Source organism: Branchiostoma lanceolatum, chromosome 3 (assembly GCF_035083965.1).
Source record: "Branchiostoma lanceolatum isolate klBraLanc5 chromosome 3, klBraLanc5.hap2, whole genome shotgun sequence".
NCBI lineage: Eukaryota > Metazoa > Chordata > Leptocardii > Amphioxiformes > Branchiostomatidae > Branchiostoma > Branchiostoma lanceolatum.
Window position 1 is genome coordinate 30,581,676 of NC_089724.1, and position 11,794 is coordinate 30,593,469.

General features: G+C 44.3%; 58 non-coding genes and 2 pseudogenes across 58 annotated transcripts; all 60 read left to right on the forward strand.

The window, feature by feature from the left end:
* Positions 1–174: 174 nt before the first annotated feature.
* On the forward strand, positions 175–293 carry LOC136431628 (5S ribosomal RNA). The gene has a single exon (XR_010755176.1). It is a non-coding gene; the product is annotated as a 5S ribosomal RNA (ribosomal RNA).
* A 75-nt stretch (positions 294–368) lies between these two features.
* On the forward strand, positions 369–487 carry LOC136431629 (5S ribosomal RNA). Its single transcript, XR_010755177.1, has one exon. It is a non-coding gene; the product is annotated as a 5S ribosomal RNA (ribosomal RNA).
* A 75-nt stretch (positions 488–562) lies between these two features.
* LOC136431630 (5S ribosomal RNA) lies at positions 563–681 on the forward strand. Its single transcript, XR_010755178.1, has one exon. It is a non-coding gene; the product is annotated as a 5S ribosomal RNA (ribosomal RNA).
* A 75-nt stretch (positions 682–756) lies between these two features.
* LOC136431632 (5S ribosomal RNA) lies at positions 757–875 on the forward strand. The gene has a single exon (XR_010755180.1). It is a non-coding gene; the product is annotated as a 5S ribosomal RNA (ribosomal RNA).
* Positions 876–950: 75 nt separating this feature from the next.
* On the forward strand, positions 951–1,069 carry LOC136431633 (5S ribosomal RNA). Its single transcript, XR_010755181.1, has one exon. It is a non-coding gene; the product is annotated as a 5S ribosomal RNA (ribosomal RNA).
* A 75-nt stretch (positions 1,070–1,144) lies between these two features.
* LOC136431634 (5S ribosomal RNA) lies at positions 1,145–1,263 on the forward strand. Its single transcript, XR_010755182.1, has one exon. It is a non-coding gene; the product is annotated as a 5S ribosomal RNA (ribosomal RNA).
* A 75-nt stretch (positions 1,264–1,338) lies between these two features.
* On the forward strand, positions 1,339–1,457 carry LOC136431635 (5S ribosomal RNA). Its single transcript, XR_010755183.1, has one exon. It is a non-coding gene; the product is annotated as a 5S ribosomal RNA (ribosomal RNA).
* A 75-nt stretch (positions 1,458–1,532) lies between these two features.
* Positions 1,533–1,651, forward strand: LOC136431636 (5S ribosomal RNA). The gene has a single exon (XR_010755184.1). It is a non-coding gene; the product is annotated as a 5S ribosomal RNA (ribosomal RNA).
* Positions 1,652–1,726: 75 nt separating this feature from the next.
* On the forward strand, positions 1,727–1,845 carry LOC136431637 (5S ribosomal RNA). Its single transcript, XR_010755185.1, has one exon. It is a non-coding gene; the product is annotated as a 5S ribosomal RNA (ribosomal RNA).
* A 75-nt stretch (positions 1,846–1,920) lies between these two features.
* LOC136431638 (5S ribosomal RNA) lies at positions 1,921–2,039 on the forward strand. Its single transcript, XR_010755186.1, has one exon. It is a non-coding gene; the product is annotated as a 5S ribosomal RNA (ribosomal RNA).
* A 75-nt stretch (positions 2,040–2,114) lies between these two features.
* LOC136431639 (5S ribosomal RNA) lies at positions 2,115–2,233 on the forward strand. The gene has a single exon (XR_010755187.1). It is a non-coding gene; the product is annotated as a 5S ribosomal RNA (ribosomal RNA).
* Positions 2,234–2,308: 75 nt separating this feature from the next.
* Positions 2,309–2,427, forward strand: LOC136431641 (5S ribosomal RNA). The gene has a single exon (XR_010755188.1). It is a non-coding gene; the product is annotated as a 5S ribosomal RNA (ribosomal RNA).
* Positions 2,428–2,502: 75 nt separating this feature from the next.
* LOC136431642 (5S ribosomal RNA) lies at positions 2,503–2,621 on the forward strand. The gene has a single exon (XR_010755189.1). It is a non-coding gene; the product is annotated as a 5S ribosomal RNA (ribosomal RNA).
* Positions 2,622–2,697: 76 nt separating this feature from the next.
* On the forward strand, positions 2,698–2,816 carry LOC136431644 (5S ribosomal RNA). Its single transcript, XR_010755191.1, has one exon. It is a non-coding gene; the product is annotated as a 5S ribosomal RNA (ribosomal RNA).
* A 75-nt stretch (positions 2,817–2,891) lies between these two features.
* On the forward strand, positions 2,892–3,010 carry LOC136431645 (5S ribosomal RNA). The gene has a single exon (XR_010755193.1). It is a non-coding gene; the product is annotated as a 5S ribosomal RNA (ribosomal RNA).
* A 75-nt stretch (positions 3,011–3,085) lies between these two features.
* LOC136431646 (5S ribosomal RNA) lies at positions 3,086–3,204 on the forward strand. Its single transcript, XR_010755194.1, has one exon. It is a non-coding gene; the product is annotated as a 5S ribosomal RNA (ribosomal RNA).
* A 75-nt stretch (positions 3,205–3,279) lies between these two features.
* On the forward strand, positions 3,280–3,398 carry LOC136431647 (5S ribosomal RNA). Its single transcript, XR_010755195.1, has one exon. It is a non-coding gene; the product is annotated as a 5S ribosomal RNA (ribosomal RNA).
* Positions 3,399–3,473: 75 nt separating this feature from the next.
* LOC136431648 (5S ribosomal RNA) lies at positions 3,474–3,592 on the forward strand. Its single transcript, XR_010755196.1, has one exon. It is a non-coding gene; the product is annotated as a 5S ribosomal RNA (ribosomal RNA).
* Positions 3,593–3,667: 75 nt separating this feature from the next.
* On the forward strand, positions 3,668–3,786 carry LOC136431650 (5S ribosomal RNA). The gene has a single exon (XR_010755198.1). It is a non-coding gene; the product is annotated as a 5S ribosomal RNA (ribosomal RNA).
* Positions 3,787–3,861: 75 nt separating this feature from the next.
* Positions 3,862–3,980, forward strand: LOC136431652 (5S ribosomal RNA). The gene has a single exon (XR_010755199.1). It is a non-coding gene; the product is annotated as a 5S ribosomal RNA (ribosomal RNA).
* A 75-nt stretch (positions 3,981–4,055) lies between these two features.
* Positions 4,056–4,174, forward strand: LOC136431653 (5S ribosomal RNA). The gene has a single exon (XR_010755200.1). It is a non-coding gene; the product is annotated as a 5S ribosomal RNA (ribosomal RNA).
* Positions 4,175–4,249: 75 nt separating this feature from the next.
* On the forward strand, positions 4,250–4,368 carry LOC136431654 (5S ribosomal RNA). The gene has a single exon (XR_010755201.1). It is a non-coding gene; the product is annotated as a 5S ribosomal RNA (ribosomal RNA).
* Positions 4,369–4,443: 75 nt separating this feature from the next.
* On the forward strand, positions 4,444–4,562 carry LOC136431655 (5S ribosomal RNA). Its single transcript, XR_010755202.1, has one exon. It is a non-coding gene; the product is annotated as a 5S ribosomal RNA (ribosomal RNA).
* A 74-nt stretch (positions 4,563–4,636) lies between these two features.
* Positions 4,637–4,755, forward strand: LOC136431657 (5S ribosomal RNA). The gene has a single exon (XR_010755204.1). It is a non-coding gene; the product is annotated as a 5S ribosomal RNA (ribosomal RNA).
* Positions 4,756–4,830: 75 nt separating this feature from the next.
* On the forward strand, positions 4,831–4,949 carry LOC136431658 (5S ribosomal RNA). The gene has a single exon (XR_010755205.1). It is a non-coding gene; the product is annotated as a 5S ribosomal RNA (ribosomal RNA).
* A 75-nt stretch (positions 4,950–5,024) lies between these two features.
* LOC136431659 (5S ribosomal RNA) lies at positions 5,025–5,143 on the forward strand. The gene has a single exon (XR_010755206.1). It is a non-coding gene; the product is annotated as a 5S ribosomal RNA (ribosomal RNA).
* Positions 5,144–5,218: 75 nt separating this feature from the next.
* On the forward strand, positions 5,219–5,337 carry LOC136431660 (5S ribosomal RNA). The gene has a single exon (XR_010755207.1). It is a non-coding gene; the product is annotated as a 5S ribosomal RNA (ribosomal RNA).
* A 75-nt stretch (positions 5,338–5,412) lies between these two features.
* Positions 5,413–5,531, forward strand: LOC136431661 (5S ribosomal RNA). Its single transcript, XR_010755208.1, has one exon. It is a non-coding gene; the product is annotated as a 5S ribosomal RNA (ribosomal RNA).
* Positions 5,532–5,606: 75 nt separating this feature from the next.
* LOC136431662 (5S ribosomal RNA) lies at positions 5,607–5,725 on the forward strand. Its single transcript, XR_010755209.1, has one exon. It is a non-coding gene; the product is annotated as a 5S ribosomal RNA (ribosomal RNA).
* Positions 5,726–5,800: 75 nt separating this feature from the next.
* On the forward strand, positions 5,801–5,919 carry LOC136431663 (5S ribosomal RNA). The gene has a single exon (XR_010755210.1). It is a non-coding gene; the product is annotated as a 5S ribosomal RNA (ribosomal RNA).
* A 76-nt stretch (positions 5,920–5,995) lies between these two features.
* LOC136431839 (5S ribosomal RNA) lies at positions 5,996–6,114 on the forward strand. The gene has a single exon (XR_010755379.1). It is a non-coding gene; the product is annotated as a 5S ribosomal RNA (ribosomal RNA).
* Positions 6,115–6,188: 74 nt separating this feature from the next.
* Positions 6,189–6,306, forward strand: LOC136431835 (5S ribosomal RNA). Its single transcript, XR_010755375.1, has one exon. It is a non-coding gene; the product is annotated as a 5S ribosomal RNA (ribosomal RNA).
* Positions 6,307–6,382: 76 nt separating this feature from the next.
* LOC136431841 (5S ribosomal RNA) lies at positions 6,383–6,501 on the forward strand. The gene has a single exon (XR_010755381.1). It is a non-coding gene; the product is annotated as a 5S ribosomal RNA (ribosomal RNA).
* Positions 6,502–6,575: 74 nt separating this feature from the next.
* LOC136431861 (5S ribosomal RNA) lies at positions 6,576–6,693 on the forward strand (annotated as a pseudogene).
* Positions 6,694–6,771: 78 nt separating this feature from the next.
* Positions 6,772–6,890, forward strand: LOC136431664 (5S ribosomal RNA). The gene has a single exon (XR_010755211.1). It is a non-coding gene; the product is annotated as a 5S ribosomal RNA (ribosomal RNA).
* A 75-nt stretch (positions 6,891–6,965) lies between these two features.
* Positions 6,966–7,084, forward strand: LOC136431665 (5S ribosomal RNA). The gene has a single exon (XR_010755212.1). It is a non-coding gene; the product is annotated as a 5S ribosomal RNA (ribosomal RNA).
* Positions 7,085–7,159: 75 nt separating this feature from the next.
* Positions 7,160–7,278, forward strand: LOC136431666 (5S ribosomal RNA). Its single transcript, XR_010755213.1, has one exon. It is a non-coding gene; the product is annotated as a 5S ribosomal RNA (ribosomal RNA).
* Positions 7,279–7,353: 75 nt separating this feature from the next.
* On the forward strand, positions 7,354–7,472 carry LOC136431669 (5S ribosomal RNA). Its single transcript, XR_010755215.1, has one exon. It is a non-coding gene; the product is annotated as a 5S ribosomal RNA (ribosomal RNA).
* A 75-nt stretch (positions 7,473–7,547) lies between these two features.
* On the forward strand, positions 7,548–7,665 carry LOC136431846 (5S ribosomal RNA). Its single transcript, XR_010755386.1, has one exon. It is a non-coding gene; the product is annotated as a 5S ribosomal RNA (ribosomal RNA).
* A 74-nt stretch (positions 7,666–7,739) lies between these two features.
* On the forward strand, positions 7,740–7,858 carry LOC136431670 (5S ribosomal RNA). Its single transcript, XR_010755216.1, has one exon. It is a non-coding gene; the product is annotated as a 5S ribosomal RNA (ribosomal RNA).
* Positions 7,859–7,933: 75 nt separating this feature from the next.
* Positions 7,934–8,052, forward strand: LOC136431671 (5S ribosomal RNA). The gene has a single exon (XR_010755217.1). It is a non-coding gene; the product is annotated as a 5S ribosomal RNA (ribosomal RNA).
* A 75-nt stretch (positions 8,053–8,127) lies between these two features.
* Positions 8,128–8,246, forward strand: LOC136431672 (5S ribosomal RNA). The gene has a single exon (XR_010755218.1). It is a non-coding gene; the product is annotated as a 5S ribosomal RNA (ribosomal RNA).
* A 75-nt stretch (positions 8,247–8,321) lies between these two features.
* On the forward strand, positions 8,322–8,440 carry LOC136431673 (5S ribosomal RNA). Its single transcript, XR_010755219.1, has one exon. It is a non-coding gene; the product is annotated as a 5S ribosomal RNA (ribosomal RNA).
* Positions 8,441–8,515: 75 nt separating this feature from the next.
* Positions 8,516–8,634, forward strand: LOC136431674 (5S ribosomal RNA). The gene has a single exon (XR_010755220.1). It is a non-coding gene; the product is annotated as a 5S ribosomal RNA (ribosomal RNA).
* Positions 8,635–8,709: 75 nt separating this feature from the next.
* On the forward strand, positions 8,710–8,827 carry LOC136431847 (5S ribosomal RNA). Its single transcript, XR_010755387.1, has one exon. It is a non-coding gene; the product is annotated as a 5S ribosomal RNA (ribosomal RNA).
* Positions 8,828–8,902: 75 nt separating this feature from the next.
* On the forward strand, positions 8,903–9,021 carry LOC136431675 (5S ribosomal RNA). The gene has a single exon (XR_010755221.1). It is a non-coding gene; the product is annotated as a 5S ribosomal RNA (ribosomal RNA).
* A 73-nt stretch (positions 9,022–9,094) lies between these two features.
* LOC136431836 (5S ribosomal RNA) lies at positions 9,095–9,212 on the forward strand. Its single transcript, XR_010755376.1, has one exon. It is a non-coding gene; the product is annotated as a 5S ribosomal RNA (ribosomal RNA).
* Positions 9,213–9,286: 74 nt separating this feature from the next.
* Positions 9,287–9,405, forward strand: LOC136431676 (5S ribosomal RNA). Its single transcript, XR_010755222.1, has one exon. It is a non-coding gene; the product is annotated as a 5S ribosomal RNA (ribosomal RNA).
* A 75-nt stretch (positions 9,406–9,480) lies between these two features.
* LOC136431677 (5S ribosomal RNA) lies at positions 9,481–9,599 on the forward strand. The gene has a single exon (XR_010755223.1). It is a non-coding gene; the product is annotated as a 5S ribosomal RNA (ribosomal RNA).
* A 74-nt stretch (positions 9,600–9,673) lies between these two features.
* Positions 9,674–9,792, forward strand: LOC136431678 (5S ribosomal RNA). Its single transcript, XR_010755224.1, has one exon. It is a non-coding gene; the product is annotated as a 5S ribosomal RNA (ribosomal RNA).
* A 71-nt stretch (positions 9,793–9,863) lies between these two features.
* Positions 9,864–9,981, forward strand: LOC136431858 (5S ribosomal RNA; annotated as a pseudogene).
* A 75-nt stretch (positions 9,982–10,056) lies between these two features.
* LOC136431680 (5S ribosomal RNA) lies at positions 10,057–10,175 on the forward strand. Its single transcript, XR_010755226.1, has one exon. It is a non-coding gene; the product is annotated as a 5S ribosomal RNA (ribosomal RNA).
* Positions 10,176–10,250: 75 nt separating this feature from the next.
* Positions 10,251–10,368, forward strand: LOC136431838 (5S ribosomal RNA). Its single transcript, XR_010755378.1, has one exon. It is a non-coding gene; the product is annotated as a 5S ribosomal RNA (ribosomal RNA).
* A 75-nt stretch (positions 10,369–10,443) lies between these two features.
* On the forward strand, positions 10,444–10,562 carry LOC136431681 (5S ribosomal RNA). Its single transcript, XR_010755227.1, has one exon. It is a non-coding gene; the product is annotated as a 5S ribosomal RNA (ribosomal RNA).
* A 73-nt stretch (positions 10,563–10,635) lies between these two features.
* LOC136431842 (5S ribosomal RNA) lies at positions 10,636–10,754 on the forward strand. Its single transcript, XR_010755382.1, has one exon. It is a non-coding gene; the product is annotated as a 5S ribosomal RNA (ribosomal RNA).
* A 73-nt stretch (positions 10,755–10,827) lies between these two features.
* On the forward strand, positions 10,828–10,947 carry LOC136431845 (5S ribosomal RNA). The gene has a single exon (XR_010755385.1). It is a non-coding gene; the product is annotated as a 5S ribosomal RNA (ribosomal RNA).
* Positions 10,948–11,036: 89 nt separating this feature from the next.
* On the forward strand, positions 11,037–11,155 carry LOC136431837 (5S ribosomal RNA). Its single transcript, XR_010755377.1, has one exon. It is a non-coding gene; the product is annotated as a 5S ribosomal RNA (ribosomal RNA).
* Positions 11,156–11,229: 74 nt separating this feature from the next.
* Positions 11,230–11,348, forward strand: LOC136431682 (5S ribosomal RNA). Its single transcript, XR_010755228.1, has one exon. It is a non-coding gene; the product is annotated as a 5S ribosomal RNA (ribosomal RNA).
* A 75-nt stretch (positions 11,349–11,423) lies between these two features.
* On the forward strand, positions 11,424–11,542 carry LOC136431684 (5S ribosomal RNA). Its single transcript, XR_010755229.1, has one exon. It is a non-coding gene; the product is annotated as a 5S ribosomal RNA (ribosomal RNA).
* A 75-nt stretch (positions 11,543–11,617) lies between these two features.
* On the forward strand, positions 11,618–11,736 carry LOC136431685 (5S ribosomal RNA). The gene has a single exon (XR_010755230.1). It is a non-coding gene; the product is annotated as a 5S ribosomal RNA (ribosomal RNA).
* The last annotated feature ends 58 nt before the right edge of the window (positions 11,737–11,794 follow it).

Genomic DNA, 11,794 nt, shown 5'->3' on the forward strand with positions numbered 1-11,794 from the left:
GAATACACCCGATCTCGTTCGATCTCGGAAGTTAAGCAACGTCGAGTCCGGTCAGTACTTGGATGGGAGACCGCCTGGGAACACCGGATGCTGTAGGCATCTCTTTTTATTTTTTTTTTCCTGTCAATCATTCCATTTTTTTTCTATAAGTAGCCTAACAAAACTGTAGCTTTCGCCTACGGCCATATCACGTTGAATACACCCGATCTCGTTCGATCTCGGAAGTTAAGCAACGTCGAGTCCGGTCAGTACTTGGATGGGAGACCGCCTGGGAACACCGGATGCTGTAGGCATCTCTTTTTATTTTTTTTTTCCTGTCAATCATTCCATTTTTTTTCTATAAGTAGCCTAACAAAACTGTAGCTTTCGCCTACGGCCATATCACGTTGAATACACCCGATCTCGTTCGATCTCGGAAGTTAAGCAACGTCGAGTCCGGTCAGTACTTGGATGGGAGACCGCCTGGGAACACCGGATGCTGTAGGCATCTCTTTTTATTTTTTTTTTCCTGTCAATCATTCCATTTTTTTTCTATAAGTAGCCTAACAAAACTGTAGCTTTCGCCTACGGCCATATCACGTTGAATACACCCGATCTCGTTCGATCTCGGAAGTTAAGCAACGTCGAGTCCGGTCAGTACTTGGATGGGAGACCGCCTGGGAACACCGGATGCTGTAGGCATCTCTTTTTATTTTTTTTTTCCTGTCAATCATTCCATTTTTTTTCTATAAGTAGCCTAACAAAACTGTAGCTTTCGCCTACGGCCATATCACGTTGAATACACCCGATCTCGTTCGATCTCGGAAGTTAAGCAACGTCGAGTCCGGTCAGTACTTGGATGGGAGACCGCCTGGGAACACCGGATGCTGTAGGCATCTCTTTTTATTTTTTTTTTCCTGTCAATCATTCCATTTTTTTTCTATAAGTAGCCTAACAAAACTGTAGCTTTCGCCTACGGCCATATCACGTTGAATACACCCGATCTCGTTCGATCTCGGAAGTTAAGCAACGTCGAGTCCGGTCAGTACTTGGATGGGAGACCGCCTGGGAACACCGGATGCTGTAGGCATCTCTTTTTATTTTTTTTTTCCTGTCAATCATTCCATTTTTTTTCTATAAGTAGCCTAACAAAACTGTAGCTTTCGCCTACGGCCATATCACGTTGAATACACCCGATCTCGTTCGATCTCGGAAGTTAAGCAACGTCGAGTCCGGTCAGTACTTGGATGGGAGACCGCCTGGGAACACCGGATGCTGTAGGCATCTCTTTTTATTTTTTTTTTCCTGTCAATCATTCCATTTTTTTTCTATAAGTAGCCTAACAAAACTGTAGCTTTCGCCTACGGCCATATCACGTTGAATACACCCGATCTCGTTCGATCTCGGAAGTTAAGCAACGTCGAGTCCGGTCAGTACTTGGATGGGAGACCGCCTGGGAACACCGGATGCTGTAGGCATCTCTTTTTATTTTTTTTTTCCTGTCAATCATTCCATTTTTTTTCTATAAGTAGCCTAACAAAACTGTAGCTTTCGCCTACGGCCATATCACGTTGAATACACCCGATCTCGTTCGATCTCGGAAGTTAAGCAACGTCGAGTCCGGTCAGTACTTGGATGGGAGACCGCCTGGGAACACCGGATGCTGTAGGCATCTCTTTTTATTTTTTTTTTCCTGTCAATCATTCCATTTTTTTTCTATAAGTAGCCTAACAAAACTGTAGCTTTCGCCTACGGCCATATCACGTTGAATACACCCGATCTCGTTCGATCTCGGAAGTTAAGCAACGTCGAGTCCGGTCAGTACTTGGATGGGAGACCGCCTGGGAACACCGGATGCTGTAGGCATCTCTTTTTATTTTTTTTTTCCTGTCAATCATTCCATTTTTTTTCTATAAGTAGCCTAACAAAACTGTAGCTTTCGCCTACGGCCATATCACGTTGAATACACCCGATCTCGTTCGATCTCGGAAGTTAAGCAACGTCGAGTCCGGTCAGTACTTGGATGGGAGACCGCCTGGGAACACCGGATGCTGTAGGCATCTCTTTTTATTTTTTTTTTCCTGTCAATCATTCCATTTTTTTTCTATAAGTAGCCTAACAAAACTGTAGCTTTCGCCTACGGCCATATCACGTTGAATACACCCGATCTCGTTCGATCTCGGAAGTTAAGCAACGTCGAGTCCGGTCAGTACTTGGATGGGAGACCGCCTGGGAACACCGGATGCTGTAGGCATCTCTTTTTATTTTTTTTTTCCTGTCAATCATTCCATTTTTTTTCTATAAGTAGCCTAACAAAACTGTAGCTTTCGCCTACGGCCATATCACGTTGAATACACCCGATCTCGTTCGATCTCGGAAGTTAAGCAACGTCGAGTCCGGTCAGTACTTGGATGGGAGACCGCCTGGGAACACCGGATGCTGTAGGCATCTCTTTTTATTTTTTTTTTCCTGTCAATCATTCCATTTTTTTTCTATAAGTAGCCTAACAAAACTGTAGCTTTCGCCTACGGCCATATCACGTTGAATACACCCGATCTCGTTCGATCTCGGAAGTTAAGCAACGTCGAGTCCGGTCAGTACTTGGATGGGAGACCGCCTGGGAACACCGGATGCTGTAGGCATCTCTTTTTATTTTTTTTTTCCTGTCAATCATTCCATTTTTTTTTCTATAAGTAGCCTAACAAAACTGTAGCTTTCGCCTACGGCCATATCACGTTGAATACACCCGATCTCGTTCGATCTCGGAAGTTAAGCAACGTCGAGTCCGGTCAGTACTTGGATGGGAGACCGCCTGGGAACACCGGATGCTGTAGGCATCTCTTTTTATTTTTTTTTTCCTGTCAATCATTCCATTTTTTTTCTATAAGTAGCCTAACAAAACTGTAGCTTTCGCCTACGGCCATATCACGTTGAATACACCCGATCTCGTTCGATCTCGGAAGTTAAGCAACGTCGAGTCCGGTCAGTACTTGGATGGGAGACCGCCTGGGAACACCGGATGCTGTAGGCATCTCTTTTTATTTTTTTTTTCCTGTCAATCATTCCATTTTTTTTCTATAAGTAGCCTAACAAAACTGTAGCTTTCGCCTACGGCCATATCACGTTGAATACACCCGATCTCGTTCGATCTCGGAAGTTAAGCAACGTCGAGTCCGGTCAGTACTTGGATGGGAGACCGCCTGGGAACACCGGATGCTGTAGGCATCTCTTTTTATTTTTTTTTTCCTGTCAATCATTCCATTTTTTTTCTATAAGTAGCCTAACAAAACTGTAGCTTTCGCCTACGGCCATATCACGTTGAATACACCCGATCTCGTTCGATCTCGGAAGTTAAGCAACGTCGAGTCCGGTCAGTACTTGGATGGGAGACCGCCTGGGAACACCGGATGCTGTAGGCATCTCTTTTTATTTTTTTTTTCCTGTCAATCATTCCATTTTTTTTCTATAAGTAGCCTAACAAAACTGTAGCTTTCGCCTACGGCCATATCACGTTGAATACACCCGATCTCGTTCGATCTCGGAAGTTAAGCAACGTCGAGTCCGGTCAGTACTTGGATGGGAGACCGCCTGGGAACACCGGATGCTGTAGGCATCTCTTTTTATTTTTTTTTTCCTGTCAATCATTCCATTTTTTTTCTATAAGTAGCCTAACAAAACTGTAGCTTTCGCCTACGGCCATATCACGTTGAATACACCCGATCTCGTTCGATCTCGGAAGTTAAGCAACGTCGAGTCCGGTCAGTACTTGGATGGGAGACCGCCTGGGAACACCGGATGCTGTAGGCATCTCTTTTTATTTTTTTTTTCCTGTCAATCATTCCATTTTTTTTCTATAAGTAGCCTAACAAAACTGTAGCTTTCGCCTACGGCCATATCACGTTGAATACACCCGATCTCGTTCGATCTCGGAAGTTAAGCAACGTCGAGTCCGGTCAGTACTTGGATGGGAGACCGCCTGGGAACACCGGATGCTGTAGGCATCTCTTTTTATTTTTTTTTTCCTGTCAATCATTCCATTTTTTTTCTATAAGTAGCCTAACAAAACTGTAGCTTTCGCCTACGGCCATATCACGTTGAATACACCCGATCTCGTTCGATCTCGGAAGTTAAGCAACGTCGAGTCCGGTCAGTACTTGGATGGGAGACCGCCTGGGAACACCGGATGCTGTAGGCATCTCTTTTTATTTTTTTTTTCCTGTCAATCATTCCATTTTTTTTCTATAAGTAGCCTAACAAAACTGTAGCTTTCGCCTACGGCCATATCACGTTGAATACACCCGATCTCGTTCGATCTCGGAAGTTAAGCAACGTCGAGTCCGGTCAGTACTTGGATGGGAGACCGCCTGGGAACACCGGATGCTGTAGGCATCTCTTTTTATTTTTTTTTTCCTGTCAATCATTCCATTTTTTTTCTATAAGTAGCCTAACAAAACTGTAGCTTTCGCCTACGGCCATATCACGTTGAATACACCCGATCTCGTTCGATCTCGGAAGTTAAGCAACGTCGAGTCCGGTCAGTACTTGGATGGGAGACCGCCTGGGAACACCGGATGCTGTAGGCATCTCTTTTTATTTTTTTTTTCCTGTCAATCATTCATTTTTTTTCTATAAGTAGCCTAACAAAACTGTAGCTTTCGCCTACGGCCATATCACGTTGAATACACCCGATCTCGTTCGATCTCGGAAGTTAAGCAACGTCGAGTCCGGTCAGTACTTGGATGGGAGACCGCCTGGGAACACCGGATGCTGTAGGCATCTCTTTTTATTTTTTTTTTCCTGTCAATCATTCCATTTTTTTTCTATAAGTAGCCTAACAAAACTGTAGCTTTCGCCTACGGCCATATCACGTTGAATACACCCGATCTCGTTCGATCTCGGAAGTTAAGCAACGTCGAGTCCGGTCAGTACTTGGATGGGAGACCGCCTGGGAACACCGGATGCTGTAGGCATCTCTTTTTATTTTTTTTTTCCTGTCAATCATTCCATTTTTTTTCTATAAGTAGCCTAACAAAACTGTAGCTTTCGCCTACGGCCATATCACGTTGAATACACCCGATCTCGTTCGATCTCGGAAGTTAAGCAACGTCGAGTCCGGTCAGTACTTGGATGGGAGACCGCCTGGGAACACCGGATGCTGTAGGCATCTCTTTTTATTTTTTTTTTCCTGTCAATCATTCCATTTTTTTTCTATAAGTAGCCTAACAAAACTGTAGCTTTCGCCTACGGCCATATCACGTTGAATACACCCGATCTCGTTCGATCTCGGAAGTTAAGCAACGTCGAGTCCGGTCAGTACTTGGATGGGAGACCGCCTGGGAACACCGGATGCTGTAGGCATCTCTTTTTATTTTTTTTTTCCTGTCAATCATTCCATTTTTTTTCTATAAGTAGCCTAACAAAACTGTAGCTTTCGCCTACGGCCATATCACGTTGAATACACCCGATCTCGTTCGATCTCGGAAGTTAAGCAACGTCGAGTCCGGTCAGTACTTGGATGGGAGACCGCCTGGGAACACCGGATGCTGTAGGCATCTCTTTTTATTTTTTTTTTCCTGTCAATCATTCCATTTTTTTTCTATAAGTAGCCTAACAAAACTGTAGCTTTCGCCTACGGCCATATCACGTTGAATACACCCGATCTCGTTCGATCTCGGAAGTTAAGCAACGTCGAGTCCGGTCAGTACTTGGATGGGAGACCGCCTGGGAACACCGGATGCTGTAGGCATCTCTTTTTATTTTTTTTTTCCTGTCAATCATTCCATTTTTTTTCTATAAGTAGCCTAACAAAACTGTAGCTTTCGCCTACGGCCATATCACGTTGAATACACCCGATCTCGTTCGATCTCGGAAGTTAAGCAACGTCGAGTCCGGTCAGTACTTGGATGGGAGACCGCCTGGGAACACCGGATGCTGTAGGCATCTCTTTTTATTTTTTTTTTTCCTGTCAATCATTCCATTTTTTTTCTATAAGTAGCCTAACAAAACTGTAGCTTTCGCCTACGGCCATATCACGTTGAATACACCCGATCTCGTTCGATCTCGGAAGTTAAGCAACGTCGAGTCCGGTCAGTACTTGGATGGGAGACCGCCTGGGAACACCGGATGCTGTAGCATCTCTTTTTATTTTTTTTTTTCCTGTCAATCATTCCATTTTTTTTCTATAAGTAGCCTAACAAACTGTAGCTTTCGCCTACGGCCATATCACGTTGAATACACCCGATCTCGTTCGATCTCGGAAGTTAAGCAACGTCGAGTCGGTCAGTACTTGGATGGGAGACCGCCTGGGAACACCGGATGCTGTAGGCATCTCTTTTTATTTTTTTTTTCCTGTCAATCATTCCATTTTTTTTTCTATAAGTAGCCTAACAAAACTGTAGCTTTCGCCTACGGCCATATCACGTTGAATACACCCGATCTCGTTCGATCTCGGAAGTTAAGCAACGTCGAGTCCGGTCAGTACTTGGATGGGAGACCGCCTGGGAACACCGGATGCTGTAGCATCTCTTTTTATTTTTTTTTTCCTGTCAATCATTCCATTTTTTTTCTATAAGTAGCCTAACAAAACTGTAGCTTTCGCCTACGGCCATATCACGTTGAATACACCCGATCTCGTTCGATCTCGGAGTTAAGCAACGTCGAGTCCGGTCAGTACTTGGATGGGAGACCGCCTGGGAACACCGGATGCTAACATCACTAAGTATAGTTATTTTTTTTTTCCTGTCAATCATTCCATTTTTTTTCTATAAGTAGCCTAACAAAACTGTAGCTTTCGCCTACGGCCATATCACGTTGAATACACCCGATCTCGTTCGATCTCGGAAGTTAAGCAACGTCGAGTCCGGTCAGTACTTGGATGGGAGACCGCCTGGGAACACCGGATGCTGTAGGCATCTCTTTTTATTTTTTTTTTCCTGTCAATCATTCCATTTTTTTTCTATAAGTAGCCTAACAAAACTGTAGCTTTCGCCTACGGCCATATCACGTTGAATACACCCGATCTCGTTCGATCTCGGAAGTTAAGCAACGTCGAGTCCGGTCAGTACTTGGATGGGAGACCGCCTGGGAACACCGGATGCTGTAGGCATCTCTTTTTATTTTTTTTTTCCTGTCAATCATTCCATTTTTTTTCTATAAGTAGCCTAACAAAACTGTAGCTTTCGCCTACGGCCATATCACGTTGAATACACCCGATCTCGTTCGATCTCGGAAGTTAAGCAACGTCGAGTCCGGTCAGTACTTGGATGGGAGACCGCCTGGGAACACCGGATGCTGTAGGCATCTCTTTTTATTTTTTTTTTCCTGTCAATCATTCCATTTTTTTTCTATAAGTAGCCTAACAAAACTGTAGCTTTCGCCTACGGCCATATCACGTTGAATACACCCGATCTCGTTCGATCTCGGAAGTTAAGCAACGTCGAGTCCGGTCAGTACTTGGATGGGAGACCGCCTGGGAACACCGGATGCTGTAGGCATCTCTTTTTATTTTTTTTTTCCTGTCAATCATTCCATTTTTTTTCTATAAGTAGCCTAACAAAACTGTAGCTTTCGCCTACGGCCATATCACGTTGAATACACCCGATCTCGTTCGATCTCGGAAGTTAAGCAACGTCGAGTCCGGTCAGTACTTGGATGGGAGACCGCCTGGAACACCGGATGCTGTAGGCATCTCTTTTATTTTTTTTTTCCTGTCAATCATTCCATTTTTTTTCTATAAGTAGCCTAACAAAACTGTAGCTTTCGCCTACGGCCATATCACGTTGAATACACCCGATCTCGTTCGATCTCGGAAGTTAAGCAACGTCGAGTCCGGTCAGTACTTGGATGGGAGACCGCCTGGGAACACCGGATGCTGTAGGCATCTCTTTTTATTTTTTTTTTCCTGTCAATCATTCCATTTTTTTTCTATAAGTAGCCTAACAAAACTGTAGCTTTCGCCTACGGCCATATCACGTTGAATACACCCGATCTCGTTCGATCTCGGAAGTTAAGCAACGTCGAGTCCGGTCAGTACTTGGATGGGAGACCGCCTGGGAACACCGGATGCTGTAGGCATCTCTTTTTATTTTTTTTTTCCTGTCAATCATTCCATTTTTTTTCTATAAGTAGCCTAACAAAACTGTAGCTTTCGCCTACGGCCATATCACGTTGAATACACCCGATCTCGTTCGATCTCGGAAGTTAAGCAACGTCGAGTCCGGTCAGTACTTGGATGGGAGACCGCCTGGGAACACCGGATGCTGTAGGCATCTCTTTTTATTTTTTTTTTCCTGTCAATCATTCCATTTTTTTTCTATAAGTAGCCTAACAAAACTGTAGCTTTCGCCTACGGCCATATCACGTTGAATACACCCGATCTCGTTCGATCTCGGAAGTTAAGCAACGTCGAGTCCGGTCAGTACTTGGATGGGAGACCGCCTGGGAACACCGGATGCTGTAGGCATCTCTTTTTATTTTTTTTTTCCTGTCAATCATTCCATTTTTTTTCTATAAGTAGCCTAACAAAACTGTAGCTTTCGCCTACGGCCATATCACGTTGAATACACCCGATCTCGTTCGATCTCGGAAGTTAAGCAACGTCGAGTCCGGTCAGTACTTGGATGGGAGACCGCCTGGGAACACCGGATGCTGTAGGCATCTCTTTTTATTTTTTTTTTCCTGTCAATCATTCCATTTTTTTTCTATAAGTAGCCTAACAAAACTGTAGCTTTCGCCTACGGCCATATCACGTTGAATACACCCGATCTCGTTCGATCTCGGAAGTTAAGCAACGTCGAGTCCGGTCAGTACTTGGATGGGAGACCGCCTGGAACACCGGATGCTGTAGGCATCTCTTTTTATTTTTTTTTTCCTGTCAATCATTCCATTTTTTTTCTATAAGTAGCCTAACAAAACTGTAGCTTTCGCCTACGGCCATATCACGTTGAATACACCCGATCTCGTTCGATCTCGGAAGTTAAGCAACGTCGAGTCCGGTCAGTACTTGGATGGGAGACCGCCTGGGAACACCGGATGCTGTAGGCATCTCTTTTTATTTTTTTTTCCTGTCAATCATTCCATTTTTTTCTATAAGTAGCCTAACAAAACTGTAGCTTTCGCCTACGGCCATATCACGTTGAATACACCCGATCTCGTTCGATCTCGGAAGTTAAGCAACGTCGAGTCCGGTCAGTACTTGATGGGAGACCGCCTGGGAACACCGGATGCTGTAGGCATCTCTTTTTATTTTTTTTTTCTGTCAATCATTCCATTTTTTTTCTATAAGTAGCCTAACAAAACTGTAGCTTTCGCCTACGGCCATATCACGTTGAATACACCCGATCTCGTTCGATCTCGGAAGTTAAGCAACGTCGAGTCCGGTCAGTACTTGGATGGGAGACCGCCTGGGAACACCGGATGCTGTAGGCATCTCTTTTTATTTTTTTTTTCCTGTCAATCATTCCATTTTTTTTCTATAAGTAGCCTAACAAAACTGTAGCTTTCGCCTACGGCCATATCACGTTGAATACACCCGATCTCGTTCGATCTCGGAAGTTAAGCAACGTCGAGTCCGGTCAGTACTTGGATGGGAGACCGCCTGGGAACACCGGATGCTGTAGGCATCTCTTTTATTTTTTTTTTCCTGTCAATCATTCCATTTTTTTTCTATAAGTAGCCTAACAAAACTGTAGCTTTCGCCTACGGCCATATCACGTTGAATACACCCGATCTCGTTCGATCTCGGAAGTTAAGCAACGTCGAGTCCGGTCAGTACTTGGATGGGAGACCGCCTGGGAACACCGGATGCTGTAGGCATCTCTTTTATTTTTTTTTCTGTCAATCATTCCATTTTTTTTCTATAAGTAGCCTAACAAAACTGTAGCTTTCGCTACGGCCATATCACGTTGAATACACCGATCTCGTTCGATCTCGGAAGTTAAGCAACGTCGAGTCCGGTCAGTACTTGGATGGGAGACCGCCTGGGAACACCGGATGCTGTAGGCATCTCTTTTTATTTTTTTTTTCCTGTCAATCATTCCATTTTTTTTCTATAAGTAGCCTAACAAAACTGTAGCTTTCGCCTACGGCCATATCACGTTGAATACACCCGATCTCGTTCGATCTCGGAAGTTAAGCAACGTCGAGTCCGGTCAGTACTTGGATGGGAGACCGCCTGGGAACACCGGATGCTGTAGGCATCTCTTTTTATTTTTTTTTTCCTGTCAATCATTCCATTTTTTTTCTATAAGTAGCCTAACAAAACTGTAGCTTTCGCCTACGGCCATATCACGTTGAATACACCCGATCTCGTTCGATCTCGGAAGTTAAGCAACGTCGAGTCCGGTCAGTACTTGGATGGAGACCGCCTGGGAACACCGGATGCTGTAGGCATCTCTTTTTATTTTTTTTTTCCTGTCAATCATTCCATTTTTTTTCTATAAGTAGCCTAACAAAACTGTAGCTTTCGCCTACGGCCATATCACGTTGAATACACCCGATCTCGTTCGATCTCGGAAGTTAAGCAACGTCGAGTCCGGTCAGTACTTGGATGGGAGACCGCCTGGGAACACCGGATGCTGTAGGCATCTCTTTTATTTTTTTTTCCTGTCAATCATTCCATTTTTTTTCTATAAGTAGCCTAACAAAACTGTAGCTTTCGCCTACGGCCATATCACGTTGAATACACCCGATCTCGTTCGATCTCGGAAGTTAAGCAACGTCGAGTCCGGTCAGTACTTGGATGGGAGACCGCCTGGGAACACCGGATGCTGTAGCATCTCTTTTATTTTTTTTTTCCTGTCAATCATTCCATTTTTTTTCTATAAGTAGCCTAACAAAACTGTAGCTTTCGCCTACGGCCATATCACGTTGAATACACCCGATCTCGTTCGATCTCGGAAGTTAAGCAACGTCGAGTCCGCGTCAGTACTTGGATGGGAGACCGCCTGGGAACACCGGATGCTGTAGGCATCTCTTTTTATTTTTTTTTTCCTGTCAATCATTCCATTTTTTTTCTATAAGTAGCCTAACAAAACTGTAGCTTTCGCCTACGGCCATATCACTACGGCCATATCACGTTGAATACACCCGATCTCGTTCGATCTCGGAAGTTAAGCAACGTCGAGTCCGGTCAGTACTTGGATGGGAGACCGCCTGGGAACACCGGATGCTGTAGGCATCTCTTTTTATTTTTTTTTCCTGTCAATCATTCCATTTTTTTTCTATAAGTAGCCTAACAAAACTGTAGCTTTCGCCTACGGCCATATCACGTTGAATACACCCGATCTCGTTCGATCTCGGAAGTTAAGCAACGTCGAGTCCGGTCAGTACTTGGATGGGAGACCGCCTGGGAACACCGGATGCTGTAGGCATCTCTTTTTATTTTTTTTTTCCTGTCAATCATTCCATTTTTTTTCTATAAGTAGCCTAACAAAACTGTAGCTTTCGCCTACGGCCATATCACGTTGAATACACCCGATCTCGTTCGATCTCGGAAGTTAAGCAACGTCGAGTCCGGTCAGTACTTGGATGGGAGACCGCCTGGGAACACCGGATGCTGTAGGCATCTCTTTTTATTTTTTTTTTCCTGTCAATCATTCCATTTTTTTTCTATAAGTAGCCTAACAAAACTGTAGCTTTCGCCTACGGCCATATCACGTTGAATACACCCGATCTCGTTCGATCTCGGAAGTTAAGCAACGTCGAGTCCGGTCAGTACTTGGATGGGAGACCGCCTGGGAACACCGGATGCTGTAGGCATCTCTTTTTATTTTTTTTTTCCTGTCAATCATTCCATTTTTTTTCTATAAGTAGCCTA